This window comes from Mustelus asterias, chromosome 11, assembly GCF_964213995.1.
Source record: "Mustelus asterias chromosome 11, sMusAst1.hap1.1, whole genome shotgun sequence".
NCBI classification, from domain to species: domain Eukaryota; kingdom Metazoa; phylum Chordata; class Chondrichthyes; order Carcharhiniformes; family Triakidae; genus Mustelus; species Mustelus asterias.
The window spans coordinates 61,335,453-61,354,725 of NC_135811.1; the positions used below are offsets into that span (position 1 = coordinate 61,335,453).

Here is a 19,273-nt window from a genome sequence, read left to right on the forward strand (position 1 = left end):
ACCACCCCCCCCCGCCCCCCACGCCATGGAGACCACCCCCCCCCCGCACCCCACGCCATGGAGACCACACCCCCCACCATGGAGACCACCCTCCCCCCGCCCCCCACGCCCATGGAGACCAACCCCCCCGCCCCCCACGCCGTGGAAACCACCCCCCCCCCGCACCCCACGCCGTGGAGACCACCCCCCCCCGCCCCCCACGCCGTGGAGACCACCCCCCACGACATGGAGACCACCCCCCACCCCCCCCCCACGTCGTGGAGACCACCCCCCGCCCCCCCACGTCATGGAGACCACCCCCCACGCCATGGAGACCACCCCCCCCGCCGTGGAGACCACCCCCCCCGCCCCCACGCCGAGGAGACCACCCCCCCCGCCCCCCACGCCATGGAGACCACCCCCCCCCCGCCCCCCCGCCATGGAGACCACCCCCCCGCCCCCCACGCCATGGAGACCACCCCCCCTCCCCCCACGCCATGGAGACCACCCCGCCCCCCACCCCCCACGCCATGGAGACCAACCCCCCGCCCCCCACGCCATGGAGACCAACCCCCCGCCCCCCGCGCCATGGAGACCCCACCCGCCCCCACGCCATGGAGACCACCCCCCGCCCCCCACACCATGGAGAATCCCCTCGCGACATGGAGACAACCCCCCGACCCCCACGCCATGGAGACAACCCCCCCGCCCTGGAGACCATCCCCCCCGCCCACGCCGTGGAGACCACCCCCCCCCGCCCACGCCGTGGAGACCACCCCCCCCGCCCACGCCGTGGAGACAACCCCCCCCTGCCATGGAGACCCCCCCGCCCCCCACGCCGTGGAGACCACCCCCCCCGCCCACGCCGTGGAGACCACCCCCCCCGCCCACGCCGTGGAGACCACCCCCCTCGCCCACGCCGTGGAGACCACCCCACCGCCCACGCCGTGGAGACCAACCCCCCCTCACCCACGCCGTGGAGACCAACCCCCCCCGCCCACGCCATGGAGACCACCACCCCCGCCATGGAGACCACCCCCCACGCCATGGAGACCACCACCCCGCCCCCCACGCCATGGAGACCACCCCCCTCCCGCCCCGGAGACCACCCCCCCCGCCCCCCACGCCATGGAGACCACACCCCCCGCCATGGAGACCACCCTCCCCCCGCCCCCCGCGCCATGGAGACCAACCCCCCCCGGCCCCCCACGCCATTGGGACCACCCCTCCCCCCGCCATGGAGACCACCCCCCGCCATGGAGACCACCACCCCCGCCCCCCACGCCATGGAGACCACCCCCCCCCGCCCCCCACGCCATGGAGACCACCCCCCCCCCGCCCCCCACGCCATGGAGACCACTCTCCCCCCGCCCCCCACGCCATGGAGACCACCCTCCCCCCGCCCCCCACGCCATGGAGACCAACCCCCCCGCCCCCCACGCCGTGGAAACCACCCCCCCCCCGCACCCCACGCCGTGGAGACCACCCCCCCTCCCCCCACGCCATGGAGACCACCCCGCCCCCCAACCCCCACGCCATGGAGACCACCACCCCCGCCATGGAGACCACCCCCCACGCCATGGAGACCACCACCCCCGCCCCCCACGCCATGGAGACCACCCCCCTCCCGCCCCGGAGACCACCCCCCCCGCCCCCCACGCCATGGAGACCACCCCCCCCGCCATGGAGACCACCCTCCCCCCGCCCCCCACGCCATGGAGACCACCCCCCCTCCCCCCACGCCATGGAGACCACCCCGCCCCCCACCCCCCACGCCATGGAGACCAACCCCCCGCCCCCCACGCCATGGAGACCAACCCCCCGCCCCCCGCGCCATGGAGACCCCACCCGCCCCCCACGCCATGGAGACCACCCCCCCGCCCCCCACACCATGGAGAATCCCCCTCGCGACATGGAGACAACCCCCCCGACCCCCACGCCATGGAGACAACCCCCCCCGCCCTGGAGACCATCCCCCCCCGCCCACGCCGTGGAGACCACCCCCCCCGCCCACGCCGTGGAGACCACCCCCCCCGCCCACGCCGTGGAGACAACCCCCCCCTGCCATGGAGACCCCCCCGCCCCCCACGCCGTGGAGACCACCCCCCCCGCCCACGCCGTGGAGACCACCCCCCCCGCCCACGCCGTGGAGACCACCCCCCTCGCCCACGCCGTGGAGACCACCCCCACCGCCCACGCCGTGGAGACCAACCCCCCCTCACCCACGCCGTGGAGACCAACCCCCCCCGCCCACGCCATGGAGACCACCACCCCCGCCATGGAGACCACCCCCCACGCCATGGAGACCACCACCCCCGCCCCCCACGCCATGGAGACCACCCCCCTCCCGCCCCGGAGACCACCCCCCCCGCCCCCCACGCCATGGAGACCACACCCCCCGCCATGGAGACCACCCTCCCCCCGCCCCCCGCGCCATGGAGACCAACCCCCCCCCGGCCCCCCACGCCATTGGGACCACCCCTCCCCCCGCCATGGAGACCACCCCCCCCGCCATGGAGACCACCACCCCCGCCCCCCACGCCATGGAGACCACCCCCCCCCGCCCCCCACGCCATGGAGACCACCCCCCCCCCGCCCCCCACGCCATGGAGACCACTCTCCCCCCGCCCCCCACGCCATGGAGACCACCCTCCCCCCGCCCCCCACGCCATGGAGACCAACCCCCCCGCCCCCCACGCCGTGGAAACCACCCCCCCCCCGCACCCCACGCCGTGGAGACCACCCCCCCTCCCCCCACGCCATGGAGACCACCCCGCCCCCCAACCCCCACGCCATGGAGACCACCACCCCCGCCATGGAGACCACCCCCCACGCCATGGAGACCACCACCCCCGCCCCCCACGCCATGGAGACCACCCCCCTCCCGCCCCGGAGACCACCCCCCCCGCCCCCCACGCCATGGAGACCACCCCCCCCGCCATGGAGACCACCCTCCCCCCGCCCCCCGCGCCATGGAGACCAACCCCCCCCCGGCCCCCCACGCCATTGGGACCACCCCTCCCCCCGCCATGGAGACCACCACCCCCGCCCCCCACGCCATGGAGACCACCCCCCCCCGCCCCCCACGCCATGGAGACCACCCCCCCCCCGCACCCCACGCCATGGAGACCACACCCCCCACCATGGAGACCACCCTCCCCCCGCCCCCCACGCCATGGAGACCAACCCCCCCGCCCCCCACGCCGTGGAAACCACCCCCCCCCCGCACCCCACGCCGTGGAGACCACCCCCCCCCGCCCCCCCACGCCGTGGAGACCACCCCCCACGACATGGAGACCACCCCCCACCCCCCCCCCACGTCGTGGAGACCACCCCCCGCCCCCCCACGTCATGGAGACCACCCCCCCACGCCATGGAGACCACCCCCCCCGCCGTGGAGACCACCCCCCCCCGCCCCCACGCCGAGGAGACCACCCCCCCCGCCCCCCACGCCATGGAGACCACCCCCCCCCCGCCCCCCACGCCATGGAGACCACCCCCCCGCCCCCCACGCCATGGAGACCACCCCCCCTCCCCCCACGCCATGGAGACCACCCCGCCCCCCACCCCCCACGCCATGGAGACCAACCCCCCGCCCCCCACGCCATGGAGACCAACCCCCCGCCCCCCGCGCCATGGAGACCCCACCCGCCCCCCACGCCATGGAGACCACCCCCCCGCCCCCCACACCATGGAGAATCCCCCTCGCGACATGGAGACAACCCCCCCGACCCCCACGCCATGGAGACAACCCCCCCCGCCCTGGAGACCATCCCCCCCCGCCCACGCCGTGGAGACCACCCCCCCCGCCCACGCCGTGGAGACCACCCCCCCCGCCCACGCCGTGGAGACAACCCCCCCCTGCCATGGAGACCCCCCCGCCCCCCACGCCGTGGAGACCACCCCCCCCGCCCACGCCGTGGAGACCACCCCCCCCCGCCCACGCCGTGGAGACCACCCCCCTCGCCCACGCCGTGGAGACCACCCCCACCGCCCACGCCGTGGAGACCAACCCCCCCTCACCCACGCCGTGGAGACCAACCCCCCCCGCCCACGCCATGGAGACCACCACCCCCGCCATGGAGACCACCCCCCACGCCATGGAGACCACCACCCCCGCCCCCCACGCCATGGAGACCACCCCCCTCCCGCCCCGGAGACCACCCCCCCGCCCCCCACGCCATGGAGACCACACCCCCCGCCATGGAGACCACCCTCCCCCCGCCCCCGCGCCCATGGAGACCAACCCCCCCCGGCCCCCCACGCCATTGGGACCACCCCTCCCCCCGCCATGGAGACCACCCCCCCCGCCATGGAGACCACCACCCCCGCCCCCCACGCCATGGAGACCACCCCCCCCCGCCCCCCACGCCATGGAGACCACCCCCCCCCCGCCCCCCACGCCATGGAGACCACTCTCCCCCCGCCCCCCACGCCATGGAGACCACCCTCCCCCCGCCCCCCACGCCATGGAGACCAACCCCCCCGCCCCCCCACGCCGTGGAAACCACCCCCCCCCGCACCCCACGCCGTGGAGACCACCCCCCCCCCGCCCCCCCACGCCGTGGAGACCACCCCCCACGACATGGAGACCACCCCCCACCCCCCCCCACGTCGTGGAGACCACCCCCCGCCCCCCCACGTCATGGAGACCACCCCCCCACGCCATGGAGACCACCCCCCCCCCGCCGTGGAGACCACCCCCCCCGCCCCCCACGCCATGGAGACCACCCCCCCCCCGCCCCCCACGCCATGGAGACCACCCCCCCGCCCCCCACGCCATGGAGACCACCCCCCTCCCCCCACGCCATGGAGACCACCCCGCCCCCCAACCCCCACGCCATGGAGACCAACCCCCCGCCCCCCACGCCATGGAGACCAACCCCCCGCCCCCCGCGCCATGGAGACCCCACCCGCCCCCCACGCCATGGAGACCACCCCCCCGCCCCCCACACCATGGAGAATCCCCCTCGCGACATGGAGACAACCCCCCCGACCCCCACGCCATGGAGACAACCCCCCCCGCCCTGGAGACCATCCCCCCCCGCCCACGCCGTGGAGACAACCCCCCCTGCCATGGAGACCCCCCCGCCCCCCACGCCGTGGAGACCACCCCCCCCGCCCACGCCGTGGAGACCACCCCCCCCGCCCACGCCGTGGAGACCACCCCCCTCGCCCACGCCGTGGAGACCACCCCCACCGCCCACGCCGTGGAGACCAACCCCCCTCACCCACGCCGTGGAGACCAACCCCCCCCGCCCACGACATGGAGACCAACCCCCCCCCACGCCGCCGTGGAGACCACCCCCCCCGCCCACGCCGTGGAGACCACCCCCCTCGCCCCCCACGTCATGGAGACCACCCCCCGCCCCCCACGCCATGGAGACCACCCCCCCCCGCCCACGCCATGGAGACCAGCCCCCCCGCCCACGCCATGGAGACCATCCCCCGACCGCCACGCCATGGAGACCACACCCCCCGCCATGGAGACCACCCTCCCCCCGCGCCATGGAGACCACACACCCCTCCCCCCGCCGTGGAGACAGCCCCGCCGTGGCGACCGCCCCCCCCCGCGCCGTGGAGACCGCCCCCCCTCGCGCCGTGGAGACCGCCCCCCCCCGCGCCGTGGAGACCGCCCCCCCCCGCGCCGTGGAGACCACCCCCCACGCCGTGGAGACCACCCCTCCAGCCCCCACGCCGCGGAGACCACCCGCCCCGCCCCCCCACGCCGTGGAGACCACCCCCCCCCGCCCCCCACGCTGTGGAGACCACCACCCGCGCCGTGGAGACCACCCCCCCGCGCCGTGGAGACCACCCCCCCCGCGCCCCACGCCGTGGAGACCACCCCCCCCGCCGTGGAGACCACCCCCCCACGCCGTGGAGACCACCCCCCCGCCCCCAACGCCGTGGAGAGCACCCCCCCCCCACGCCGTGGAGACCACCCCCCCTGCCCCCCACGCCGTGGAGACCACCCCCCCCGCACCCCACGCCACGGAGACCACCCCCCCGTCCCCCCGCCACGGAGACCACCCTCCCCCGCCACCCACGCCACGAGACCACCCCCCGCCCCCGCGCCATGGAGACCACCACCCCCGCCCCGGAGACCACCCCCCCCCCACGCCGTGGAGACCACCGCCCCCGCCCCCCACGCCGTTGGGACCACCGCCCCCGCCCGTGGAGACCACCCCCCACGCCGTGGAGACCACCCCCCCGCCCCCCACGCCGTGGAGACCACCCCCCCCCGCCGTGGAGACCACCCCCACCCGCCCCCCACGCCGTGGAGACCACCCCCCCGCCCTCCACGCCGTGGAGACCACCCCCCCCGCCCCCCACACCATGGAGAATCCCCCCCGCGACATGGAGACAACCCACCCCGGCCCCCACGCCATGGAGACAACCCCCCCCGCCCTGGAGACCACCCCCCCCCCCGCCGCCCACGCCGTGGAGACAACCCCCCCCTGCCATGGAGACCCCCCCGCCCCCCACGCCGTGGAGACCACCCCCCCCGCCCACGCCGTGGAGACCACCCCCCCGCCCACGCCGTGGAGACCACCCCCCCCCCGCCCACGCCCACGCCGTGGAGACCAACGCCCCCCCCGCCCACGCCGTGGAGACCAACCCCCCCCCGCCCACGCCGTGGAGACCAACCCCCCCCGCCCACGCCGTGGAGACCAACCCCCCCCCCCACGCCGTGGAGACCACACCCCCCGCCCCCCCACGTCATGGAGACCACCACCCCCCCGCCCCCCACGTCATGGAGACCACCCCCCCGCCCCCCACGCCATGGAGACCACCCCCCCCGCCCACGCCATGGAGACCATCCCCCGACCCCCACGCCATGGAGACCATCCCCCGACCCCCACGCCATGGAGACCACACCCCCCGCCATGGAGACCACCCTCCCCCGCGCCATGGAGACCACACACCCCGCCCGCACGCCACGGAGACCACCCCTCCCACCGCCGTGAAGACCGCCCCACCCCCGCCGTGGCGACCGCCCCCCCCCCCCGCCGTGGAGACCGCCCCCCCCCGCGCCGTGGAGACCGCCCCCCCCCGCGCCGTGGAGACCGCCCCCCCCCCCGGCCCGCCGTGGAGACCGCCCCCCCCCCGCGCACTGGAGACCGCCCCTCCCCCGCGCCCTGGAGACCGCCCCCCCCGCGCCCTGGAGACCACCCCCCCGCCCCCCCACGCCGTGGAGACCACCCCCCGCCCCCCACGCCGTGGAGACCACCCCCCCGCCCCCCCACGCCGTGGAGACCACCCCCCCGCCCCCCACGCCGTGGAGACCACCCCCCGCCCCCCACGCCGTGGAGACCACCCCCCCCGCGCCGTGGAGACCACCCCCCCCGCGCCGTGGAGACCACCCCCCCCCCGCCGCGTGGAGACCACCCCCCCCCCGCGCCGTGGAGACCACCCCCCCCCGCGCCGTGGAGACCACCCCCCCCCCGCGCCGTGGAGACCCCCCCCCCCCGCGCCGTGGAGACCACCCCCCCCCGCGCCCCCCACGCCGTGGAGACCGCCCCCCACGCCGTGGTGACCACCCCCCCCGCCCCCCACGCCGTGGAGACCACCCTCCCCGCCCCCCACGCCGTGGAGAGCACCCCCCCCCCCGCCCCCCACGCGTGGAGACCACCCCCCCCACCCACCCACCACGCCGTGGAGACCACCCCCCCCGCCCCCCCCCCACCGTGCAGACCACCCCCCCCCCCCCGCCGTGGAGACCACCCCCCCCACCGTGGAGACCACCCCCCCCCCCGCCGTGGAGACCACCCCCCCGCCCCCACGCCGTGGAGACCACCCCCCACGCCCCCCACGCCGTGGAGACCACCCCCCCCCGCCCCGGAGACCACCCCCCCCGCCCCCCACGCCGTGGGGACCACCCCCCCGCCCCCCACGCCGTGGAGACCAAACCCCCCCGCCGTGGAGACCACCCCCCCCGCCCCCCACGCCGTGGAGACCACCCCCCCCGCCCCCCACGCCGTGGAGACCACCCCCCCCCCGCCCCGGAGACCACCCCCCCGCCGTGGAGACCACCCCCCCCGCTCCCCACGCCGTGGAGACCACCCCCCCGCCCCCCACGCCGTGGAGACCACCCCCCCCCCCCGCCCCCCACGCCGTGGAGACCACCCCCCCGCCCCCCACGCCGTGGAGACCACCCCCCCCGCCCCCCACGCCGTGGAGACCACCCCCCCCCCCGCCCCCCACGCCGTGGAGACCACCCCCCCCCCCCGCCGTGGAAACCACCCCCCCCCCACGCCGTGGAGACCACCCCCCACCCGCCCCCCACGCCGTGGAGACCACCCCCCCCCACGCCGTGGAGACCACCCCCCCCCCGCCCCCCACGCCGTGGAGACCAAACCCCCCCGCCGTGGAGACCACCCCCCCCGCCCCCCACGCCGTGGAGACCACCCCCCCCGCCCCGGAGACCACCCCCCCCGCCGTGGAGACCACCCCCCCCCGCCCCCCACGCCGTGGAGACCACCCCCCCCCGCCCCCCACGCCGTGGAGACCACCCCCCCCGCCCCCCACGCCGTGGAGACCACCCCCCCCCCGCCCCCCACGCCGTGGAGACCACCCCCCCCCGCCCCCCACGCCGTGGAGACCACCCCCCCGCCCCCCACGCCGTGGAGACCACCCCCCCCCGCCCCCCACGCCGTGGAGACCACCCCCCCCGCCCCCCACGCCGTGGAGACCACCCCCCCCCGCCCCCCACGCCGTGGAGACCACCCCCCCCCACGCCGTGGAGACCACCCCCCCCCCGCCCCCCACGCCGTGGAGACCACCCCCCACGCCGTGGAGACACCCCCCCCCCGCCCCCCACGCCGTGGAGACCACCCCCCCCCCCCGCGCCGTGGAGACCACCCCCCCCCCCACCCCGCCCCCACGCCGTGGAGACCACCCCCCCCCCACCCCGCCCCCCACGCCGTGGAGACCACCCCCCCCCCCCGCCCCCCACGCCGTGGAGACCACCCCCCCCCCGCCCCCCACGCCGTGGAGACCACCCCCCCCCCCGCCCCCCACGCCGTGGAGACCACCCCCCCCCCCGCCCCCCACGCCGTGGAGACCACCCCCCCCCCGCCGTGGAGACCACCCCCCCCCGCCCCCCACGCCGTGGAGACCACCCCCCCCCCCGCCGTGGAGACCACCCCCCCCCACCCCCACCCCCAACGCCGTGGAGACCACCCCCCCCGCCCCCCACGCCGTGGAGACCACCCCCCCCCCGCCCCCCACGCCGTGGAGACCACCCCCCCCCCCGCCCCCCACGCCGTGGAGACCACCCCCCCCGCCCCCCACGCCGTGGAGACCACCCCCCCCCGCCCCCCACGCCGTGGAGACCACCCCCCCCCGCCCCCCACGCCGTGGAGACCACCCCCCCCGCCCCCCACGCCGTGGAGACCACCCCCCCCCGCCCCCCACGCCGTGGAGACCACCCCCCCCGCCCCCCACGCCGTGGAGACCACCCCCCCCCGCCCCCCACGCCGTGGAGACCACCCCCACCCCCCGCCCCCCACGCCGTGGAGACCACCCCCCCCCCACCCCGCCCCCCACGCCGTGGAGACCACCCCCCCCCCCCCGCCCCCCACGCCGTGGAGACCACCCCCCCCCCCCCCCACACGCCTGGAGACCACCCCCCCCCCCGCCCCCCACGCCGTGGAGACCACCCCCCCCCCCCGCCCCCCACGCCGTGGAGACCACCCCCCCCCCCCCGCCCCCCACGCCGTGGAGACCACCCCCCCCCCCCCCCGCCCCCCACGCCGTGGAGACCACCCCCCCCCCCCGCCCCCCACGCCGTGGAGACCCCCCCCCCCCGCCCCCCACGCCGTGGAGACCACCCCCCCCCCCCGCCCCCCACGCCGTGGAGACCACCCCCCCCCCCGCCCCCCACGCCGTGGAGACCACCCCCCCCCCGCCCCCCACGCCGTGGAGACCACCCCCCCCCCGCCCCCCACGCCGTGGAGACCACCCCCCCCCCGCCCCCCACGCCGTGGAGACCACCCCCCCCCCGCCGTGGAGACCACCCCCCCCACCCCCCACGCCGTGGAGACCACCCCCCCCCCCCCCCCCCCGCCCCCCCCCACGCCGTGGAGACCACCCCCCCCCCGCCCCCCACGCCGTGGAGACCACCCCCCCCCCCCCGCCCCCCACGCCGTGGAGACCACCCCCCCCCCGCCCCCCACGCCGTGGCGACCACCCCCCCCCCCCCACCCCCCCCGCCGTGGAGACCACCCCCCCCACCCCCCACGCCGTGGAGACCACCCCCCCCCCCCCCGCCCCCCGCCCCCCACGCCGTGGAGACCACCCCCCCCCCCCCGCCCCCCACGCCGTGGAGACCACCCCCCCCCCCCCGCCCCCCACGCCGTGGAGACCACCCCCCCCCCCCCCGCCCCCCACGCCGTGGAGACCACCCCCCCCCCCCCCCGCCCCCCACGCCGTGGAGACCACCCCCCCCCCCCCCCCACCCCACCCCCCCCCCCCCCACCCCCCACGCCGTGGAGACCACCCCCCCCCCCCACCCCACCCACCCACCCACCCCCACGCCATGGGGACCACCACCACCCCCACCCCCCACCCCCACCCCCACGCCATGGGGACCACCACCACCCCCCACCCCCACCCCCACCCCCACCCCCACCCCCACCCCCACGCCATGGGGACCACCCCCCCGGTCACTATTTCACTCACTCTGGGCTGAAGTCGATGTTCTGAGCTGAGGTGTTATTACTTTCTTGGTAGAATCTGCACAGGGAGCGGGGTTGATGCTGCTTTTGCATTGCTCTGACTAACTAACTAACTAACCACAAGCACAAGCTCCCGCTCCCGCTCCCGCTCCCGCTCCGGGTCCCGAACTCCGGCACTCTGCCCGCGCCCAGGCAGCGGCTTATATACAGAGCGCACTGATACAGCCCGGCCCCAGGGTGAACAGTCCCGCCCCGCGGGCTGCTACAGTCCCGCCCCCACGGGTGAATAGTCTCACCCCCCACAGGTGGCACAGTGGTTAGCACTGCTGCCTCACAGCACCAGGGACCTGGGTTCGATTCCCGGCTCGGGTCACTGTCTGTGTGGAGTTTGCACGTTCTCCCCGTGTCTGCGTGGGTTTCCTCCGGATGCTCCAGTTTCCTCCCACAGTCTGAAAGACATGCTGGTTCGGGTGCATTGGCCATGCTAAATTCTCCCTCAGTATACCCGAACAGGCGCCGGAGTGTGGCGACCAGGGGATTTTAGAACACAGAACATAGAACATAGAAAGCCACAGCACAAACAGGCCCTTCGGCCCACAAGTTGCGCTGATCATATCCCTACCTCTAGGCCTATCTATAGCCCTCAATCCCATTAAATCCCATGTACTCATCCAGAAGTCTCTTAAAAGACCCCAACGAGTTTGCCTCCACCACCACCGACGTCAGCCGATTCCACTCACCCACCACCCTCTGAGTGAAAAACTTACCCCTGACATCTCCTCTGTACCTACCCCCCAGCACCTTAAACCTGTGTCCTCTCGTAGCAACCATTTCAGCCCTTGGAAATAGCCTCTGAGAGTCTACCCTATCCAGACCTCTCAACATCTTGTAAACCTCTATCAGGTCACCTCTCATCCTTCGTCTCTCCAGGGAGAAGAGACCAAGCTCCCTCAACCTATCCTCATAAGGCATGCCCCCCAATCCAGGCAACATCCTTGTAAATCTCCTCTGCACCCTTTCAATGGCTTCAACATCTTTCCTGTAATGAGGTGACCAGAACTGCGCGCAGTACTCCAAGTGGGGTCTAACCAGGGTCCTATAAAGCTGCAGCATTATCTCCCGACTCCTAAACTCAATCCCTCGATTAATGAAGGCTAGTACGCCGTACGCCTTCTTGACCGCATCCTCCACCTGCGAGGCCGATTTAAGAGTCCTATGGACCCGGACCCCAAGGTCCTTCTGATCCTCTACACTGCTAAGAATGGTACCCTTCATATTATACTGCTGCTTCATCCCATTGGATCTGCCAAAATGGATCACTACACACTTATCCGGGTTGAAGTCCATCTGCCACTTCTCCGCCCAGTCTTGCATTCTATCTATGTCTCGCTGCAACTTCTGACATCCCTCCAAACTATCCACAACACCACCTACCTTGGTGTCGTCAGCAAACTTACCAACCCATCCCTCCACTTCCTCATCCAGGTCATTTATGAAAATGACAAACAGCAAGGGTCCCAGAACAGATCCCTGGGGCACTCCACTGGTCACTGACCTCCATGCAGAGAAAGACCCCTCCACAGCCACTCTCTGCCTTCTGCAGGCAAGCCAGTTCTGGATCCACAAGGCAACAGCCCCTTGGATCCCATGCCCTCTCACTTTCTCAAGAAGTCTTGCATGGGGGACCTTATCGAACGCCTTGCCGAAGTCCATATAGACCACATCCACCGCTCTTCCTTCGTCAATGTGTTTGGTCACATTTTCAAAGAACTCAACCAGGCTCGTAAGGCACGACCTGCCCTTGACAAAGCCGTGCTGACTACTTTTGATCATACTAAACTTCTCTAGATGATCATAAATCCTGTCTCTCAGGATCCTCTCCATCAACTTACCAACCACTGAGGTTAGACTCAGCGGTCGGTAATTTCCCGGGCTGTCCCTGTTCCCTTTCTTGAATATAGGGACCACATCTGCAATCCTCCAATCCTCCCGCACCTCTCCCGTCTCCATCGACGATGCAAAGATCATCGCCAAAGGTTCCGCAATCTCCTCCCTCGCCTCCCACAGTAACCTGGGGTACATCCCATCCGGTCCCGGCGACTTACCAACCTTGATGCCATTCAATAGTTCCAACACATCCTCTTTCTTTATGTCCACATGCTCGATCCTTTCTGTCCACCGCAAACCAGCAGTACAACCACCCAGATCCCTTTCCACCGTGAATACCGAGGTAAAGTATTCATTAAGCACCTCCGCCATTTTCACAGTAACTTCATTGCAGTGTTAATGTAAGCCTACTTGTGACTAATAAATAAACTTAAACAATCCCGCCCTGTGGGATACAGACCTGCGGGATACGGGATACAGACCCATCCCCAGGTGAACTGTTGCTGTGGAGTGAGGAAGTCCCACGGGGTGATCTGGCCCTACTGGGTAAACTATTTATATAGAGCCTGGCTCCGGATAAACAATCCCTGTGGAATGATATATGCCGGACCCCAAGTATATAGTCCCTGTGGAATCCCTCCTCAGAATGATACAGAGCTCAGTCCCTTTACTGAGTCACTTTGTGACTGGGGTTTTACAACTATCTCTGTGGTGCAGAGCACCATTTTCAGCTGTTCCCACTGTCTCTCATCTCCCTTTAACTCTCTCCTCAGGTAATGTCTAGCTTTCTGCAGCCAATGGCAGCTGGGGTTAGTTGGAGAGGATTGTAACTCCCAGAAATGTTAATGAGGGAAGTTTCCTTTAAACATTTTGTCACAAGATTAAATATTAGCTTCAAAGGAGCTGAACATTTATTAATTTATCAAAAGAAGGTAAAGAGAGACTGTGGGGACACTGGGCTAGTACGTAAGAAGCATTATATAAAGCAGGGTCATCTGGACTCGAAACATCAGCTCTTTTCTCTCCTTACAGATGCTGCCAGACCTGCTGAGATTTTCCAGCGTTTTCTCTTTGGTTTCAGATTCCAGCATCCACAGTAATTTGCTTTTATATAAAGCAGCATTCTCTAAATAAACCAACCATTAAGAAATGAATTAGCGTCTAGTTTCATACTTCAACTGGCTTGAGTTTGAATTAACATATCCCCTTTCCAATACTGTATTACATTACTAAATGCAGTTTCTCCTGTGAGAAAGTGTGTTCCTCTTTAGTATGGATTGTAGGTCCAATCTCTGCATAACAAATTACTGCAAAACAGGAAACAATTGCTAATTGTCCACTGACTCCACATGGTTCTGGCCTTAGTCGTGAGTCCATTATGTGCTCGTGTATTGAAAACTTTTCAAAGTGCATGTATATTATATCCATCCCATTAACCCATCTAGTCTTTCTATTCTTCAAATAATTCATAAGATTGATCGAGCATGACCATGCCTTTTGAAATCTCTTATCAAGAGAATGAATATGAGTTAACTGAATTTTGGAAAATGATAGATTAAAGATGATTCAATAAATGCAATGATAAATTTAAAGTCCACAAATCATAGACTCATAGAATCATAGAAACTCTACAGCACAGAAAGAGGCCATTCGGCCCATCGAGTCTGCACCGACCACAATCCCACCCAGTGTACAAGATTATGAAGGGGATTATGAAGGGTTCATCCCAGTGTACAAGATTATGAAGGGGATAGATAGGATGAACGGTGGGAAGCTTTTTCCCAGATCAGAAGTGACGTTCACGAGGGGTCACGGGCTCAAGGTGAGAGGGGCGAAGTATAACTCAGATATTAGAGGGATGTTTTTTACACAGAGGGTGGTGGGGGCCTGGGATGCGCTGCCAAGTAGGGTGGTGGAGGCAGGCACGCTGACATCGGTTAAGACTTACCTGGATAGTCACATGAGCAGCCTGGGAATGGAGGGATACAAACGATTGGTCTAGTTGGACCAAGGAGCGGCACAGGCTTGGAGGGCCGAAGGGCCTGTTTCCTGTGCTGTACTGTTCTTTGTTCTTTGTTCACCCAGGCCCCACCCCCACATCCCTATATATTTACCCACTAATCCCTCTAACCTACGCATCCCAGGACACTAAGGGCAATTTTAGCATGGCCAATCAACCTGACCCGCACATGTTTGGACTGTGGGAGGAAACCGGAGCACCCAGAGGAAACCCACGCAGACACGAGGAGAATGTGCAAACTCCACACAGACAGTGACCCAAGCCGGGAATTGAACCCAGGTCCCTGGAGCTGTGAAGCAGCAGTGCTAACCACTGTGCTACCGTGCAAATTTAAAATTGTGCTACTGTGAAATTTAAGATTCATGATATGAATCTTAAAAACAATTATGTAAGTATTCTCAATCAGAAATGACAACCCTCAGCCGAGGAGCCCTGACCTCAGTGGCTCATTGTTGGAAACACAATGACACAAGAGCACTCTCATTTCAACCAGCAATATGGCCAGGAGAAGATCAGCACCCAGGTTCTCAAGTCGGAGGTGGAGAGGATGCTGGAAGCTGTGGAGGAGAGGAGAGGAGAGCCACCCTCTTCCAGAAGGTTGGCAGGAGGCTACCAACAGGCCAAGTCACTGAAGCATGGGAAGCGGTGGCCGAGTCAGTAAACTCCAGGAGCGATACCAGGAGGGTGGGCATGGAGTGCCACAAGAAGAAGAACAACCTTCTTTGGTCTGCAGGAGTGGGAGCCCACTTCCCTGCCCTGGCATAACTCATATCCCTAACTTCTGCCATCTCATAAACCCCTATGCCACCGCACAACCGTCTAACAATGTTACACAGAGTTCCCATCAGAATGCCCCCCTCTCAACAGTTCACATCAAACCCCCTGATTGACCAGGCCGCATGCCCACACATACCACCTGCTATCAAACCGCTCCCCGCCCTCCCCCCCGCAACTCCCCCCCCCCCCCCCCCCCCATCATCCTAGTCAGGTCATCCTCTCACTCTGTTGTCTTTGTGTCCCCATAGAGGACACAAGAGGGAGCCAGCAAAGACAGGTGGAGGCATCCGCAAAATACGATTCCTTAACCCCTCTGAGGAGAGGGCCCTGGAAATAGCAGGTGAGGCCCAAAAGCGAACTGTCGCTGATTGCGAGTTTGGCAGCCTCGAGCAAGTAAGAGTCCAAAGCATCGTGATTCAGATTACCTACCTCAGCAAGTCTATCATCCCCCACACCCTTGATTTTCCACCAGCTGACCTCTGGTCCTTTGTCTTGCTGGATCTTCATCAGATGAGGCCGGGCCATCCAAGGTTGTATCCCGCCGTCCCATCCCTGCGAGCACCCAGGCCACAACTCCTGGGAGGGCATTGAAACCTTATCAGTGCGTTCACCAGCACAGAGACACACCTTGGTGGGAAATGTTAGTGGACAGGCTTCTGGGACACTCTCTGGTGAGGACCGCACAGCCGCTATTGCACATCGGGTGGAAGCTGGAACATCTAAAGGAGCGACCAGTCGGAGAATTGATGACTTCCAGAGAACTGCTGGCACCAAGGTAGATGTTCGGCTTCTCATTTAACCTAGCAATGGTGGAGATGCAAAAACAGAGCCAGGTTTTAAAGAAGGGGGTGTCAGCGACCTTCCAGCACATGCAGGCACAATTGGAGGCATCCAGGAGCCTCATCTCACTGGAGATGCTGGCATTGGGTGGTACCCAGGCAACACTGCAAGGATGGAGTCTGCAGCCTGGGCCAAGATGTTTGTATTCTGATTAATGACTTCCAAGGCGTGACACACTCAGTGATGTCGATGAGTCCGGCCTGTGGTAACCAGGCAGGGCCCAGTCACACATGGACATGTTTCTTTGCACCTCTCCCACTACAGAAATCTCTAGCCACCACCTTGGGTCAGTGACTTCATTCCAGCTATCACAATTTTCTGATACTGGGCTTCTGTTGTGATTGATCTGCTGACTCTGAAGTCAGACTGACAGAAAATTCTGCAGTTAGGTTGGCTGCTCTGCTTACCTATGCTGTGGTATTCCTCCATTCTGATCCATTCCCACTAATCTCAGATTCCTGTTGATTGGTTCAGGGACAACTACTCAATGCTCCAATGACTTCCTGCCTCCAAACTACACAACAGTATTCAGCTGCAAAGTGGAAAATACAGAAACTGAAATGAATGTTCTGGCTGACTCGGTTAATTGCCCTTTCTGGGCTCTTCTACTGGGTTCCTGGACTCCACCATTCCACTGTGTCAAAAACAATACTAAAATATCTAGAGTAAAAAGGCTATGAAACCCCTTCCTTAATGACATTCAACAGCCCTTAAAAAGTGTGTGTTCATCCTGTTGTGTAACTTTCAACTGACAAAATACAAGCCTATTGAGGGGTCATCGATAGTGCTACCAAGCGGCACTTACTCAGCAATAACCTGCTCACTGACACTCAGTTTGAGCTCTGCAAGTACCACTCAGCTCCTGACCTCATTACAGCCCTTGGTCCAAACATGGACAATAGAGCTTAACTCAACAGGTGAGGTGAGAGTGACTGCCCTTGACATCAAGGCAGCATTTGACTAAGTGTGGCAGGAAGGAGCAAAACTGGAGTTAATGGGGATCAGGAAAAACACCCCATTGGCTGGAGTCATACCTGGCACAAAGAAAACTGATTGTGGTTATTGGAGGTCAATCATCTCAGTTCCAGGAAATCACTACAAATGTTTCTTGGAATAATATTCTAGGCCCAACCTTCCTCAGCTGCTTCATCAATGATCTTCCTTCCATCATATGAAATGAGAAAGTTCACTGACAGCTGCACAATGTTCAGCACCATTCGTGACTCCTCAGATACTGAAGCAATCGGTGTCCATATGAAGCAAGACCCGGATGACATTCAGGCTTGGGCTGATAAGTGGCAAGTAATACTCATGCCACACAAGTACCAGGCATTGACTACCTCCAATAAGAAGTTGACATTCAACGGCATTACCATTGCTGGGGGGAGTACCATTGACCAGAAACTGAATTCACCAGTATATAACTACTACAAGAGCAGGTCAGAGGCTGGGAACCTGTGGCAAGTAACTCACCTCCTGATTCCACAAAGCCTGTCCACCATCTACAAGGCTCAAGTCAGGAGTGTGATCGAGAACTCCCCACTTGCTTGGTGAGTGCAGCTCCAATAACACTCAAGCAATTGACTCCAATCAGGACAAAGCAGCCTGCTTGATTGGCACCCCATCCACCAGCTTAAACATTCACTCCCTTTGCCACCGATGCACAATGGCAGTAGTGTATACCACCTATAAGATCACCTAGCAACTCACCAAGGATCCTTCGACAGCACCATTCCTTCACTGTTGCTGGATCAAAATCTTGGAACTCCCTTCCTAACAGCATGGTGGTTGTACCTACATTATATGGGCTGCAGCAGTTCAAGAAGACAGCTCACCACCACCTTCTTGAGGGCAATTAGGGATGGGTAATTAATGCTGGCTTAGCCAGGGACACCCACAACCTGTGAAGAAATTTTAAAAAATATTCCTATGCTACTCACATCATTAATTTGCCATATTTTTTAAAGTCACATATCTCTATATACTTTTAAAGCTTATTTATTAGTGTCACAACTAGGCTTACATTAACACTGCAATGAAGTTACTGTGAAAATTCCCTAGTCGCCACACTCCGGCGCCTGTTTGGGTACACTGAGGGAGAATTTAGCATGGCCAATTCACCTAACCTGTACATCTTTGGACCGTGGGAGGAAACCAGAGTACCCAGAGGAAACCCATGCAGACACAGGAGAATGTGCAAACTCCGCACAGTGACTCAAGCAGGGAATCGAACCCAGGTCCCTGGTGCTGTGAGGCAGCAGTGCTAATCACTGTGCCACCTTTACTTAGTGAAATTATTCCATTAATGATACAACTTGGAAAGGTAGCCTGAAAGAATACATAACTGTTTAAAGATGTATTTTATTCTGCTGTGCATAACTACAAATCCTGTTTAATAACTTGTAAGATTTTTAGAGAAGTAAACCATTGCACTGTTTTAAATAGGAAAAGATGACTGGTAAATTTCCATCCATTGCTGCACCTAATAATAGGCCACTGCATCACAGCACACATGACTCTACAAATGTTACAGATAGTGGATTGGAGCTTATGGGTAATTTGAGCTCAATAAGTAATCTAAAACTGAAGAACTATTTCATATTCAGTTTGTGGAAATTATTTTCTGCCTCCAAAATTTTAAAGTATTTCTGCATAAGCTCCCCGTCTGTCTGTAAAGATTTATAAAGGTCTAATATGTAATTATTTATTTCATTTACTCCAAGCTATCTTTATTGGTACGAAGGTTTAGCATACCGACTCGTTCAAGATGAGATGTTTGGATGAAAAAAAAGCCATTAGAAATATACAAGCAGACCAAGCAGCTTGAGAAATGTTCAATGCATTGCACCCACATCCCAGTGTCTGCAGAGAGAAGCACTACAGTTCACTTTGACAGACCATGTTCTTGCACTCCAATGTACCTCTTGGTGATTTTAAAGTTGATGTATGTGACTATCTGTTTAATCTTTATATTGGAAGGTTCTTAAGAAGTCTCTCAATCACAGCATGTTCTATTTTACATGGTACTGTATGGAGGATAGCATGGTCGAGTCTGAAAAGTGTCACCAGCCATTTCTGCACCACCTGGGAA

General features: G+C 65.2%; 1 protein-coding gene across 2 annotated transcripts in view; it reads right to left on the reverse strand.

The window, feature by feature from the left end:
- Positions 1-10,876, reverse strand: part of LOC144500564 (protein phosphatase Mn(2+)-dependent 1K-like) — a 36,270-nt gene extending 25,394 nt beyond the window's left edge. For both annotated transcript variants that reach the window (XM_078223685.1, XM_078223683.1), the window contains exon 1: positions 10,663-10,876. The gene's annotated coding sequence lies outside the window, so the exon portion shown is untranslated. The remainder of the gene's footprint in view (positions 1-10,662) is intronic.
- Positions 10,877-19,273: the final 8,397 nt, after the last annotated feature.